Source organism: Callospermophilus lateralis, unplaced genomic scaffold (genome assembly GCF_048772815.1).
Source record: "Callospermophilus lateralis isolate mCalLat2 unplaced genomic scaffold, mCalLat2.hap1 Scaffold_122, whole genome shotgun sequence".
In the NCBI taxonomy this organism is placed as follows: Eukaryota; Metazoa; Chordata; class Mammalia; order Rodentia; family Sciuridae; genus Callospermophilus; species Callospermophilus lateralis.
Window position 1 is genome coordinate 3,355,249 of NW_027512409.1, and position 13,511 is coordinate 3,368,759.

The 13,511-nt window shown below is 36.9% G+C and overlaps 1 pseudogene; it reads right to left on the minus strand.

Annotated features, from left to right (window-relative positions):
- Positions 1–10,769: 10,769 nt before the first annotated feature.
- LOC143386541 (kinetochore protein NDC80 homolog pseudogene) lies at positions 10,770–12,698 on the minus strand (annotated as a pseudogene).
- Positions 12,699–13,511: the final 813 nt, after the last annotated feature.

Sequence of the window (13,511 nt, forward strand, 5' to 3'; positions counted from 1 at the left end):
GTCATTCCCCTGTCCCCTCCTAATAAGATCTGGAGGTTCAGAAATCCTTTGAAGTCTGTCTTTGAATCCTGTCAAGAATCTCTGTCTTTAATTGTTCTAAAACAACCAAACAAACAAAAATTTTTCAATAATTGTTTGCTAAATTAATAAATCAATGAGTGTAAGTCTGGTGGGTGAAGCAGTGACCCTGGGGAATCCTGGGTAAATGTGTCTCCAGACCTTCTGTTACTCCATTGAACGTTACTGAGAAGAAATATGTCTCAGCCTGTGGATGCCCGTGTTATAATGTGGATAGAAAACTAGAACAAATATCACTATTTAGAGATTCAGTTCTAGTTTAAAGGGACATTTGACTCTTAAGAATAACATCCTGGGGGGAAAACAGTGGGATGAATCTGACCTAACTTTCCAAAGAACACATATGAATACTCCTCAGTGAATCTCACCATTGTGCATATCCATAAGACACAGATTTTGTTTTTTTCTTAAATGTAAGTAAATAGAAAGATCAGTAGAGTAGAGGACAGGGAACAGGGGACCGGAGGGGGCAAGGGCAAAGGGAAGTACTGGGGACTTAATTGGAACAAATTATATTTCATGCATTTATAATTATATAAAAATAAATCCTAATGTTAAATATAACTGTATGAACCAATAAAAATTAAAATCAAAAAGAATATTATCCTGTCAAAAAGGTGATCAGTGTTTGCTTATTAAAGTTTTCAAAGCATTTTCACCTATGCCCTTTTAATTCATTAAATCATCAAGTAAACCTAGTTAAAACCATTGCTGCCATTTTTAGTTTTAGCAGCTGAGGGGGGCCCGGGCTGTGTGGAAGTCCGGGTGGTTTGTTAAAGTTACACTCAGGGTGCTTGAATCAGCTCAGGTCTTCATTCTGTTCTCTCTGATTTCTCTTTGCATAGATCTTCACTTTCCATCCTCAATTTTCCCTTTGGCTTAGTCAGTTTAGGCTGCTATATTGAAGTGCCATCTGCTAAGCAGTTGGCTGACAGGAAACCAATTTACTTTTTGAAGTTTTGGAGGCTGGAAGAATGAGAGTGGCCTCTAGTGTGGTTGGGTTCTAGTGAAGGCCTGCTTCCTGGTCTGTGGATGGCCATTTTCTTTCTGTGCCTTCACAAGGTGGAAGGGTGGGGGAGTTCTATGGTCTTCTTTACAGAACGGTTCTAATCTCTCTTGATTCAATTACCCACCAAAGGTCCTACTTCCTAATATCATCCCATGAGAGTTAGCATTTTAACAAATGGGTCTTAGTGAACTCACATTTAGTCTATGGTGTGCCTGCCTTAGAGGTGCCAGAAGCCAGTGTTAAGAACTTGTACTTTCCAGCAAGGGTGGCACAGGTTAAGAAGGGGTGCATCCCCAATCCTCCAGAGTGGGGTGTCAAACCTAGGTAGCCCATGGGTGTGCTGCATGTAGATTGAGGAGAAAAGGGAGACTAAGGCAGGGTGATTCTCTCAGACACATACTGTGTGCCACAGAGTAGGTGATAAACTTCCAAGAGGCTTCCCCTATCCACTAAATGAACTCAAATTTCTGCTGCCTCCGTCAGGCTACTTTCTCTGATGCTACCTTTACTCACCAGGCCATTAGTGGGAATCCTTTCCATTGGACTTCTTCTTCATGCTTCTCTTACTCTTCACTGTCTTTAAAAATTTAGCATGCAACAGTTAGAATTTGTCAACATTCATCCTAACTTTCCTCTTCTAGTGCTAGTAGAAATGCAAATTGGTGTAACTTTTCTGGAAAATATTTGACAGTATCTAATATAGGTAAAGATTTACATACCCCACCACCTAGAAATTCTACTCCTGGATATAAATCCAAAATAAATGTGTGCATAGAGACACACACAGCTCTGTTCACAGTTGCTTTTTTCATAATAACACCAATGTGGAAACTATCCAATCATCTACACACAGTAAAATGATAAATAAATTGTAGTATGTTCACACAATAGAATACTATACTACAACGAACATGAACGAATCTCACAGACATGGACATAAAAAAAGCACACACTATGCTTTCACTTAAATTTAATATAAAACATGTAAAATTAATCTCTCAACTAATGTCAGTTAAGATAGTAGCTACCCTTAGGGGGGTAGAAGCTGGAAGGGGTACAAGGGAGGCTTCTAGAATCCTGGCAATATCTGCTTCCTTGTTCTGGATGCTGGTTACTTGAAGGTGTTCAGTTTGTACTGCACAATTATGATATGTTCACTTGCTTATATAAAACTGTTAGAGTGAAAAATATTTATCACTATCCTGACTAAATATACATGTCCAAGGTCTTACATATAATGCACAAATTGTACATGGACTTAACAATCCTAATCCATTTCTTTAAAAATTATATCAAAGTAAGTTATCTAGCAGCTGGGACCAGAACTATGCCTTTAACTTTTCTTTTCATTAGATAGTATGTTAGTGCCCTCCCACCAAACCACACCAAGATCAGTGAAGGATTATGTAAATACAATAGCCAGCCCTGATGAAATAGCAATTATATATCTTAGCAGCTGTGTGCTTCTGTTCATGCTAGATAATTAGCCAGAAAATTGTTTGCATAATTATTTTATGGAGCATTTGGTGATTTAACCATTTAACTCTGAAGGCTTATCCAAAAGTCATTAAACCACTTAAAGTGCTAGAGACCACAGTTGGTGCTGTTTCAGCAAACTTAACACAACCCAAATGGCTTCGGAATTCCACGGGTCTCTTCTGTGTAACCAATCACTGCAGCTGGCAGGACTGAGCTGGCTCTCTGCTTTTTAAAATTTTATTATTTTCTCTCTAAAGGACATGTGTGTCAACTTGTTAAAAATGATATACAACCAAAATGAGTTCTTGGGCTTGCCACTGCTCTTTCTGATTAGATGAAAGTACACATGAATCACTGCTGCCATTATTAAATCCATGTGCTTCATTCTCTGTTTGTGATAGGACACATTGAGCAAGAGAAATGGCTAGAGGTTTCAAAGGGGAGGCAAGAGCAAAGAAGGGAAGACTGACCTTGGAGGTCTGAAAAAATTGTTTGGCCCACCAAGTGATAGCCAAACTTGTAACATTTTTGATAGCTTTTTTTTCTTTTTGGTATTCTATGTGTGTCATTATAACAATATATTTGATGACAGGGAGTTTCAACAGGGAATAGTTTCTTCTTACTCCTTTCTCTTCCTCCCCCTCTTCTTCTTCGTCTTCTTTGTTCTTTTTCTTTTTTTTTGGATTATCCCAGGAATGCAATTCCTTATACCTAGCAAGACACTGGGGTAGGTCACAGTGGAGGCAATCCTGGTTATAACATTGGATTTCGGGTTTGAATACTTATATTAAAGTCTTAACTAGGTCCCTTTCATAATGTGTAACCTCTCCAAGGCTCAGTTCTTGCTTCTAAAATGAAAACACTGGAAGCAATTAGAATTATGCTTAGAACTTACATTAGAATCAAACTGTATGTGCTCACAACTCAGCCTTTTCTGGTTCTATGACCTCAAGCTTGTTGTCACTTAACCTCTTTGGACTTCTGGTGAATTTTAATGGTATGTGTCTCATCTGATGATTGAGGACTTGTCTTACTTCATTTGTGCTGCTACAACAAACTGCCTGAGTCCAGATAACTTATAAACTACAGAAATTGATTTCTTATAGTTCTGGAAGTTGAAAAGTTCAAGATCAAGGCCTGCATTCTGGGACTGTTGAGGGCTTTCTTGCCATGTCCTCACATAGTGGAAGAGATGGGGGGCGGATTGAGCTTGACCCCTTAACCCCTTTTATGAAGTGATAATCCCATCCAGGAGGGCTCCACCCCTTGAAGTTTAGCCACCTCCTCGAGGCTCCATCTCCCAATACTATCACCTTGTTGATTAAGTTTTAATATGTGAATTTTGGGGAACACATTCAGATCATGGCAGGCTTAGATGAATTAATACATATATGAGAAGCACTCAGAACTGCCTTGTATGGAATATGCACATTATACATCATTTCTGTTTTTTTTTTTTACTTTTAATTGTTGCTTGTGGAGATAAATTAAATAGCATATATGAAGGTGCTACTTAAATTATAAATCCTAGAAAATGATTCTTACTATTTCTTAAGAATGACCTATCCATTATTCTCTAGGAAAAAGAAATTCAAAATCAAATTTACTAAGTGTATGTTCAGATTAGTGCCCCCTAAGGAAGAAAACACAACTGCATAACTGCCATCAGATGATAGCAGGTACAGCTCAGCTGAAAAAAAGTGACTGAATAGTTAAGTTCAGGAACAGAAGAAAGATTGGTAACTATTGCTTAAGAAATATACAGTCTGCCACTTTTAAAACTACCCCATTGGGAGTCACTAATGGGACTAGGGTTTCCTTTTAAGAGATGAAAATATTCTAAAATTGATTGTGGTGATTGTTGCATAACTCTGTGAATATACTCATTTCATCAAATTGTACATTTTAACTTGATGAATACCATCGTATAAAAATTATATCTCAATAAAGCTGTTTTTTTATTCTAATTTTTTTGATACCAGGGTTTAAACTCAGCAGCACTTAACTACTGAGCAACATCCCAGCCTTGTTTTGTATTTTATTTAGAGACAGGGTCTCACTGAGTTGCTTAAGGCCTCTCTAGATTGCTGAGGCTGGCTTTGAACCTGCGATCCTACTGCCTCAGCCTCGTGAGCTGCTGGGATTACAAGGTGCCAAGCTGGTTTTATAAAACTACTCTTTGTGCTTTAATATATATCACAGATTTCTTTTTCAAACAAAAGGAAGAAAGGAAAGAAGGAAAGAAAGAAAGAAAGAAAGAAAGAAAGAAAGAAAGAAAGAAAGAAAGAAAGAAAGAAAGAAAGAAAGAAAAAAGAATTTGGCATCTTCTGGAGTGGGGTGTCACTGCTGGGACTAAGGCTGAAGTCAGCCCTTATGGTACTGGCCTTCTGAGTGACGGTGATGACAGGTACTGTAGGCCCTGGCAGCCTAACGTCCCCACTGGATCCTGGACAGTCAGAAAAGAATCTCAATTTATTTTTTCTATTTTTTTTTTAATTCTAAATAAGAGCAGGTTTTGAAAGGCAAAGCCCACTAGAGAGAGTCCTCCTGAGTACAGGGATCTGATCAACTTCTCCCAAGCTGTCTGCATTTTCACAGGGTCTTTGAAGAGTGAAGTGGTAGAGGAGGTGGGAGAAAGGACCTCTGATGACCCCTCATTGGCCACCCTTTTAATCTTCCAGTTCAGACCTGGGCTAGGAGCCTAGGCCTCTACCACAGTCCAAAATCTCCAATATCCAATGTAAATAAGGAGAAGCCATCATAAAGGGTTCCGCAGACATGAACAAACAAAAGCTTTGCAAAAAGCTCCCAACATAAACCACCAGACGACATTCTCAGGGACTGGCCAAAGAGGTTCTCTGGAGGTTTACAGGGGGCTGTTTTGTCTCAGTTTCCAACTTGTAGGACTGTTTGAAAATGTTTTCTCCCAGTCAGCACAGAAGGGATCTTTAAAGACACAGCAAGCTTCAGAGATTCCAAAAAGAATAAGCCTGGTCCTGGGACATCTGGACTCCCTAATGTGCTGCCAGGGGTGCCTCAAAGTGCACCCTTTTAATGTCTGGCATTCTGGAGAGATGAACTTTAATAATATAGCTGTTATTTTTAGTCAATAATGAAGAAGGGTCAAGTTCCAAAATACTTTAAAAGATTAAACCACTGGTTAAAAATGTTTGAGGAGAAATAAAATATTTATATAATCTCAACGTATCTTCCTACAGGATTCTATAAATTACAAAGAGAGCAACAGTGGGGTGGGTGTGGCCTGTAATCCCACCAGCTCAGAAGGCTGAGGCAGGAGGATCTCCAGATCAAAGGCAGCCTCAGCAAGAGTGAGGCACAAAGCAACTCAGTGAGACCCTGTGTCTACATAAAAGACAAAATAGGGATGTTGCTCAATGGTTGAGTGTCCCTGGTTCAATTCCCCATACCAAAAAGAAAGAAAGGAAGAAAGAAAGAAAGAAAGAAAGAAAGAAAGAAAGAAAGAAAGAAAGAAAGAAAGAAGAAAAAAACAACAGCATCAAGATTAGAAAAGTCTAACAGGAAAAAAAGACATTGAGTATATAATACACTGAGAAACAGCCAACACATCTTCTGTGACATTCCTGCCAAATGCACAAAACCTGAAAATGGCTATAAGTAAATATCATATGAACTCAAATTAAGGGATGTTCTACAAAATAGCTGGTTTATATTCTTCAAAAATGTCAAGGACCTAAAGAAAAAAAGAGGAAGAGTTCAAAATTAAAGGAGACCAAAGAGCAATGCTGTATGTATCCTAGGTGGAATCCCTTGACAATAGCCTATCACTGGGACACAGGAGAAGTTTGAATAAGGTCTGAAGATAGATTATACTGTTAATTTCCCAATAATGACATTGTATTTATATGTAAGAATAATGCCCCCTCCCCTTTAATAGGAGCATACTAAAGTGTCTGGGGTTGAAAAAGAATCATATCTGCAGCTTGTTTTCAAATGGTCAGAAAATCCTAAAAATAAGGGTATGTAACTAGAGAGATGAGAGTGATAAAGTGAAAGTACTAAAATATTAACGTTTGAAGAATGTGGGTAAAAGGTCTGTAAGATTCTTTGCACTCTACTGTGACTCCTTTGTAAGTTTGAGATATTTCAAAATAAAACCATTTTTTTAAAAAACATTAAATTTTCTACGAGAAAAAAAGGGAAATAAATCCGACATGACCTGTTGCACTGAGCATTGTCTGTAGAGTCTCCAAAAAGGAGGATGTAAGCTAGGATAAAGCACATCTTGTGGAGGCTCCACATGTGGCCCTGGATTTCTGCTGAAGCTCTGGAATTCCAGAGAAGTCTATCCCATAACGAGGCTGCTCTGTGGGTTGTCAAACTCATCTCTTCCCCAAAGGAAGCCAACTGTTTAATGGTTAGGAGAATGTGAAACACTCCCTTGACACTCAACATTTGGAAATAATATCTAAAGTGATAGAGAGGCTGGGGACCCTGTCCAAGGAAATTATGTCCCATCCTTCTTCTGTGTAAGGCCTCGAAGAGCTGTTGTTTTGGATTATTAAGATAATGAGATGCAGATGAGAACTTAAATTACAATGCTATAGACTCTTGAAATGTTTTCTTACTGGATCTCAACTACCTCCTCCCTCTTCCTGTCTAATTTTCTCTTTACCTGCTTTCTGTTTATGAGTTCATTAACTGCTTTTTTGCCAAGATACCATGGTAGAAAAACTTAGATATTTTGCAATTCATGTTTTGCCAAATGCTTCTAGGAATTTCAATGTAACATTCTGCTCCCTGCCCTCTGCCCCACCCTAAGTTGTATTTCATTTCTAAATGGTGAAAAGAAGTAGAGAAGTAAAGAGAAGAAAGGGAGTAGGGGACACAGGAAGAAGAAAATTCCCAAGTGGTTTAGATCATCTCTCCTTTAATCCACCAGTGATCTGGGAAGGTAAGTGGAAATAGCCACTGACAGAGACAGAGGTTCAGAGAAGTTAAGAGGTGCCTAACAACCCACAGGAACAGATCAGAGGTTCAGATCCTGCTTGATTTAACTCCAGAGTCTATGCAGTTTCCACTTACAGTTTCATATACTGAAATCTGATTTGTAAATTTCTCTTTAGAAATATGTGGGGTTTTTTTCTTAATGATGGGGAATTTATGTACCAAAAAGCATAGAAAACACTGAAAAACATAGTTTAAAAAAATAACCAGTAATTGTGTCACCCACAGGGTGGGAAAAGGTTGATCCATGGCTATTAAGTTACAGTCCTGCAAGAGCAAGAGGCTCTGATGTGCTCTTATGTAGCTGGGTGGCTATAGATCACGATAATCCATTGTACCATTCAAAAGCTAGAAGAAAGGATTTCAAACGTTTTCACCATAAAAAAAATGATAAATGTTTGAGAATATAGATGTATTTAATCTGATTAAAACACAATGTATTTATGTATTGAAATATCACATGGCACCCCTTAAATGTGTATGATTTTTATGTATCAGTTTAAAAATTAATTTGACTTCAAAATATCATTCACAAGTTAACAAACTTGTGAAATTAAAGAAAATTTTTGTCTGCTTTTTTTAAGTATCCTGATAATTTAATATACAATATTTTTTTCTTATCTTTGCACTATTATGCTTACCATGAATATAACAGTAAAAACAAAAAAATTCTAAATTTACTTTCTACCTCAGTAGTAATGTATTTTTTCTTAATATTTTTTGAAATACATAACCAGATGATTATTAATGATGTGGAGCAATTTAGTGATCTTTCAACTTTTTAAAAAATCTAAAATTCAAGTTCATGTAAATAATAAAGATGATGAAACGTCACTCAGTTCTTAATCTTCAGGGGCTCTATGTCTGATCTATCAGATTTATTTTTGTTTTCTTTTAATCATTGAAATAGATTGTCTGAGGGTTGCTGATCACTAACTTCCCTAAGAAACTTTATGACAGAAAGTTGACCAGATAGGGGCTTAGGTACAGTGGTTCCTGAAGAGATAGAAATGCCCTTGGAAAGAGGAACAGACTGGAGAACTGTGAACTAAAAACCCATTCTCCCTCCCATGAGCCCAAGGGTCAACTATATTTCCCAGAATGCCTAAGGCCATATGTTGTAAGTTCTTTCCATCCAAATGGGAACAAGAGTGAGGTACACACCTGCAGGAATGGAGACTGCCAAAGAGTGAGCCAGAAGACAAAAGAGCAGAAGCAAGTGCAAATGGAAACTTACGAAGTTATTCAAGCATCCTTAATGTGTGGAAAAGAAGGAATCCTCATACAACTGTTGGTGGGAATGTAAATTTGCATAGCACTTAGGAAAAACAGTATGGAGGTTCCTCAAAAAATTAAAAAGACAACTACCATATATATGATCCAGCAGTCCCACAACTGGACTTATATACAAAGGAAATAAAATCAGTATCTCAAAGAGATCTCTGCACTCTTGTATTCATTGCTATCCTACTCAGGTGATCAAGATATGGAAACCACCCGAGTGTCCATCACTGCCGAATGACTAACAAAAATGTGACACATAATCCATGAAAAAATATATGATATCAATATTAGCATATAAATATATATTATGAATATTATTAGCCAGAAAAGAAGAAAGGAAATCCTGCCATCTGTGATAACATGAATGGATCTGGAAGGCATCATACTAAGTAAAATAAACCAGACACAGAGAGACAAATATTGTAACATTCAACTTATATGTGGATCTAAAAAGTCAAACTCATAGAAAGTGGAATGGTGGCTGCCATGGGCTGGGGCTGGGAGAAAAAGTTGTTGTTCAGAGATTATAAACATTTAGTTATAAGATTAATATATTCTGGGGACCTAATGTACTGATGGTGACTATAGTTATTACTACTGCATTGTATTCTTGAAACTTGCTAAGAGAGTACATTGTGCCCCCCCACCACAAATACACATTACAGCTATTATGAAATGATAGACGTGTTAATTAACTTGATTGTGGGAATAATTTTCAGTGTTTTTGTTTAACAAATCCTCTTGTTGTATATCTTAAATATATGTTTTATTTATCAAACATACCTCAAAAGAGCTGGGAAAAGTAAATTTTTTAAAAGGGAGTTCCTAACTGAACAAACACTTCGCAGAAGAAGAAATACAATAGATTAACAAATATATGAAAAAATTTCAACATCTCTAGCAACTACAGAAATGCAAATCAAAACTACACTGAGATTCCTTATCACTTCAGTCAGAATGGCAATCATCAAGAATACAAACAACAATACATGTTGGCGAGGATGTGGGGAAAAGGTACATTCATATGTTGCTGGTAGGAATGCAAATTGATGGAACCTCATAGAAAGCAATATAGAGATTCCTCCGAAAACTTGGAATGGAATCTCCATTCGTCCCAGTCAACCCACTCCTAGGTTTATACCCAAAGGACTACAGTATACTATAGTGACACAGTCACATTAAATGGTTAGCAGAACAATTCATAATAGCTGAACTATGGAACCTACCTAGGTGCCCTTCAACAGATGACTGGATAAAGAAACTGTGATATATATGCACAATGAAATATTACTCACCCTTAAGATTAATGAAATTCTGGAATTTGCCAGTAAATGGATGGACCTGGAGAATATTATGCTAAGTGAAATAAGCCAATTCCAAAGAACCAAAGGCTGAATGTTTTCTCTGATATGCAGATACTAATTCAATGGTGTGTGTTTTAAGAATAGAAGTATGTTGGATTAGACAGAGGGGAGTGAAAGGAGGGAAGGAGGCATGGAGATAGGAATGATAGTAGAATGAATTGGACATTATAACCTTATGTGCATATATGATTACATGAACTGTGTAACTCTATATAATGTACAACCAGATGAAGAAGAAGTTATACTCCGTTTATGTATGAGTGTCAAAATGCATTCTGCTGACATATATAACTAATTAGAACAACTAAAAAATAAAATAATAAATAAAAAGGAGTTCCTAATATTATTGTCTTTATATTGTTACTGTGTTTAAAAATTATTAATAAAAAGTATCCAGAGTCACACTGATCTGTTTTTTTTTCACTGTACAAATGTAGTTTTATTAACTATAGGTACATATAAAACTCAGCTATTTCATCTAAAAATGATCAACAAATTATCATAATTTCAGGTTTTACATATTTTCAGTTAACGAACTATTTTTATAAAAGATAATCAGCACTTGATCTTCATTCACCAGAAGCCTTAAGTAGAGCAGCATTCTTCTTATATTTTTCTGTAATCTCTCTAATATTTTTCAAGAGATCTTCAGACATGCATTCTTCATATTCTCTATCGACTTTAGTAATCTGCTCCTCAAGATGTTTCTCAATAGACCCTACATGTGTAGCAATCATTTCTAAAAGACACTGCAAGTTATTTCTGACTTTTCGTCTTTCTTCAGTTGTAGTCTGCACAACTAGTTGGTACTCCCGCTGAACAGCATCTAACTCATTCATAGCTTCACTGAGGCCCTCATTAACAACACTTTCCAGCTGGTGCTTGTGTTTCTCCAAGGACTCAAGCTCATTGGCCAATTTTTCATCCTCTTCCTCAGCTTCCTTAACTTTTTGTTGGTAAAGATCATCCAGCTTTTGAACTTCCTCTTTCAGAGTTCTCACACTTCTCTTGCTTTCTGTTATCATTGTATTCAATTGTTCTAAAGTATCCTCCAAACCCATTTTTTTATTCAGAGCTTTATTAATTTCTTCTTCATTTTCATTCAGGAGTTCCTTGAGGGGTACATAAACTTGAGCCCTGTATTTGATGAGGCAGTTGGCACCAGCTTCAGGATTAAACTTAATTTCAAAGTCATAACCTTGGGAATTCTCAGCACTTTTAGGAATAAGTTTTAATTTTCTAGCCAGTTTGTGATATTCTGCTAATTGTGTTTTAATCACCTCTTTGCCTCTGGCATACTTTAACTCTTCATTCCATAACTGCTGTTGTTCAGCTTCCAGCTCCTTAGTTAATTTATTAATGGTCTGCTGCAATTCGTTTTTTTCATGATTTATTCTCTCTATATCTGCAACTGAGTAGTTCTGGTTATCAACAATATTCAGTAGACGTGCATTCTCCTGTTTTATTGTTTCATATTCTAGTTCTACTCTGGCAATTTCTTCATCGAGACCACTTAATTTCTGGTCCAGAATGGCTGAATGAGACTCCAAATTGCTCATGTATGCCTGATATTTCTGAACATCTGCTTGTAAGGAAGCTTTCAACTTCCTTAATGACTCTAGATGGTTCGGCTCTTTTTCTCTCTCTTGTTCCAATCTTGCAATCTGTTCATTCAATGCTTTGTTTTTCACTGCTAATGATTCTAGCTTGGAAGCATCTACATTATATAAATCCTTCAGCTTTGACTGCAACTCTGCATTCATCTCTTCAAAGCTGTCAGCACCAGTCATGAAACTCTCATAGCATTTTATGGTGTAGTCCAAAAATAACTTATTATGTATAATTCCATCTTCAGTTTCTTCTCCCCATGGCTGTCCATCATCAAATAAAGGTGAGCTTTCTTTCATGGCAGTATATATCTTGATGCAGTCTATTAGCCAAACCAAGGCTGCTACAATGTGAGGCCAGGTATGTGGGGCTCCCACTGTGTACATGGAACTTTTGGACAGTGCAAAAGGTTACCCAAGGTCTTTAAAGATTCTTGGAACCTCTTCTTCAAATTTTGTGTCAGGAAGTTCATATGAAGGGCATAGGAAGCCATAAAGAAAAGTGAAGATCTTCAGGAAGTCTTTAACAGATGGAGCTTGTAGAGATTTCATGGATACACTATATGCATAACCATTTTCTGTAAGAAACTCACAGAGTTGTTGAATACACTGCTGAATGAATGCTTTGTCATTAAGTGGTCTTGGGTCCTTGACTTTTTCAGAACTGGAAAATATGCCAATTTGACTATTCCGGGATCCATGTCCACTAGTTCTTTTACCAAATATAGAGACTTTTCTTTCAGATGCAGGTTTATTTATACTCAACTTTCCAAAGGCTGGTTTCTCTTTGGTTTGAGGAGTATGAAGGCCTTGTTTATTCATGTCCTGAGATCTTAACTCTTGCATAGAGAGGCGGCGGGCACCACAGGTGGAAAATGAACTGCGTTTCATGCTTATGAACTTTCTTCCAGTTTCCTGACAAGGCTCAGCGGACGAATCTCTGTATTTTGTACAATTACTCTTTGCTACATACTAAGATGCTGCCAAAACAAGAGCTTCTGCCCTGATCTGGTTTTGAATTATGGGATCAATACTTAATGGATGTATGATATTAGATAATTAATCTGATATCTCTTTGCCTCAGTTTTCCCAAGGAAATGATGACACTACCCATCTCAAAAGGTTGTTCTAAGGAAATATTATATACATTACACATAAAACATTTAGCATTCATGAGTGTTGACTGCTTTATTGTTTTTAAACCAAAGGGAAAGTTTAATATTACCGATAAGTAAGCCAATGAGAATTAAGCAGTACTTTGCACTAGAAGTTGGTGTAGCTAGATATGATTTGTTACTATAAGGGAATCTCATAACAACTGTCATCTCACAGAGTCCAGAGTACAGTTTCTAAGAGGAGACAATACATCCTTAATTCTATCTGTTCTTGATTGAAGTGGCCATACGCTAAAACCAAGGTGGCTTCACAAACATTAAATCCAACAGGACAGTACTGTTTAGAAGTTTTAACCACTTTTAAAACTTTCTTCCTACTTTTGTGACCAGGTCAATCATCCCTAATTTTGTGTACTTATGGCTCAGATAAAAACATGCAAGCTTTCTTTACCATGAACATATGGACAGTCATCCATCATCATGAAGATAGAGGCACTAGTCAGGGCTAATTAAAAAGACCATATTTATCAGAAGTAACAATCCAAATTTGACATTCAATATCATTACCCTTTCAAGTAAATTAAATTTT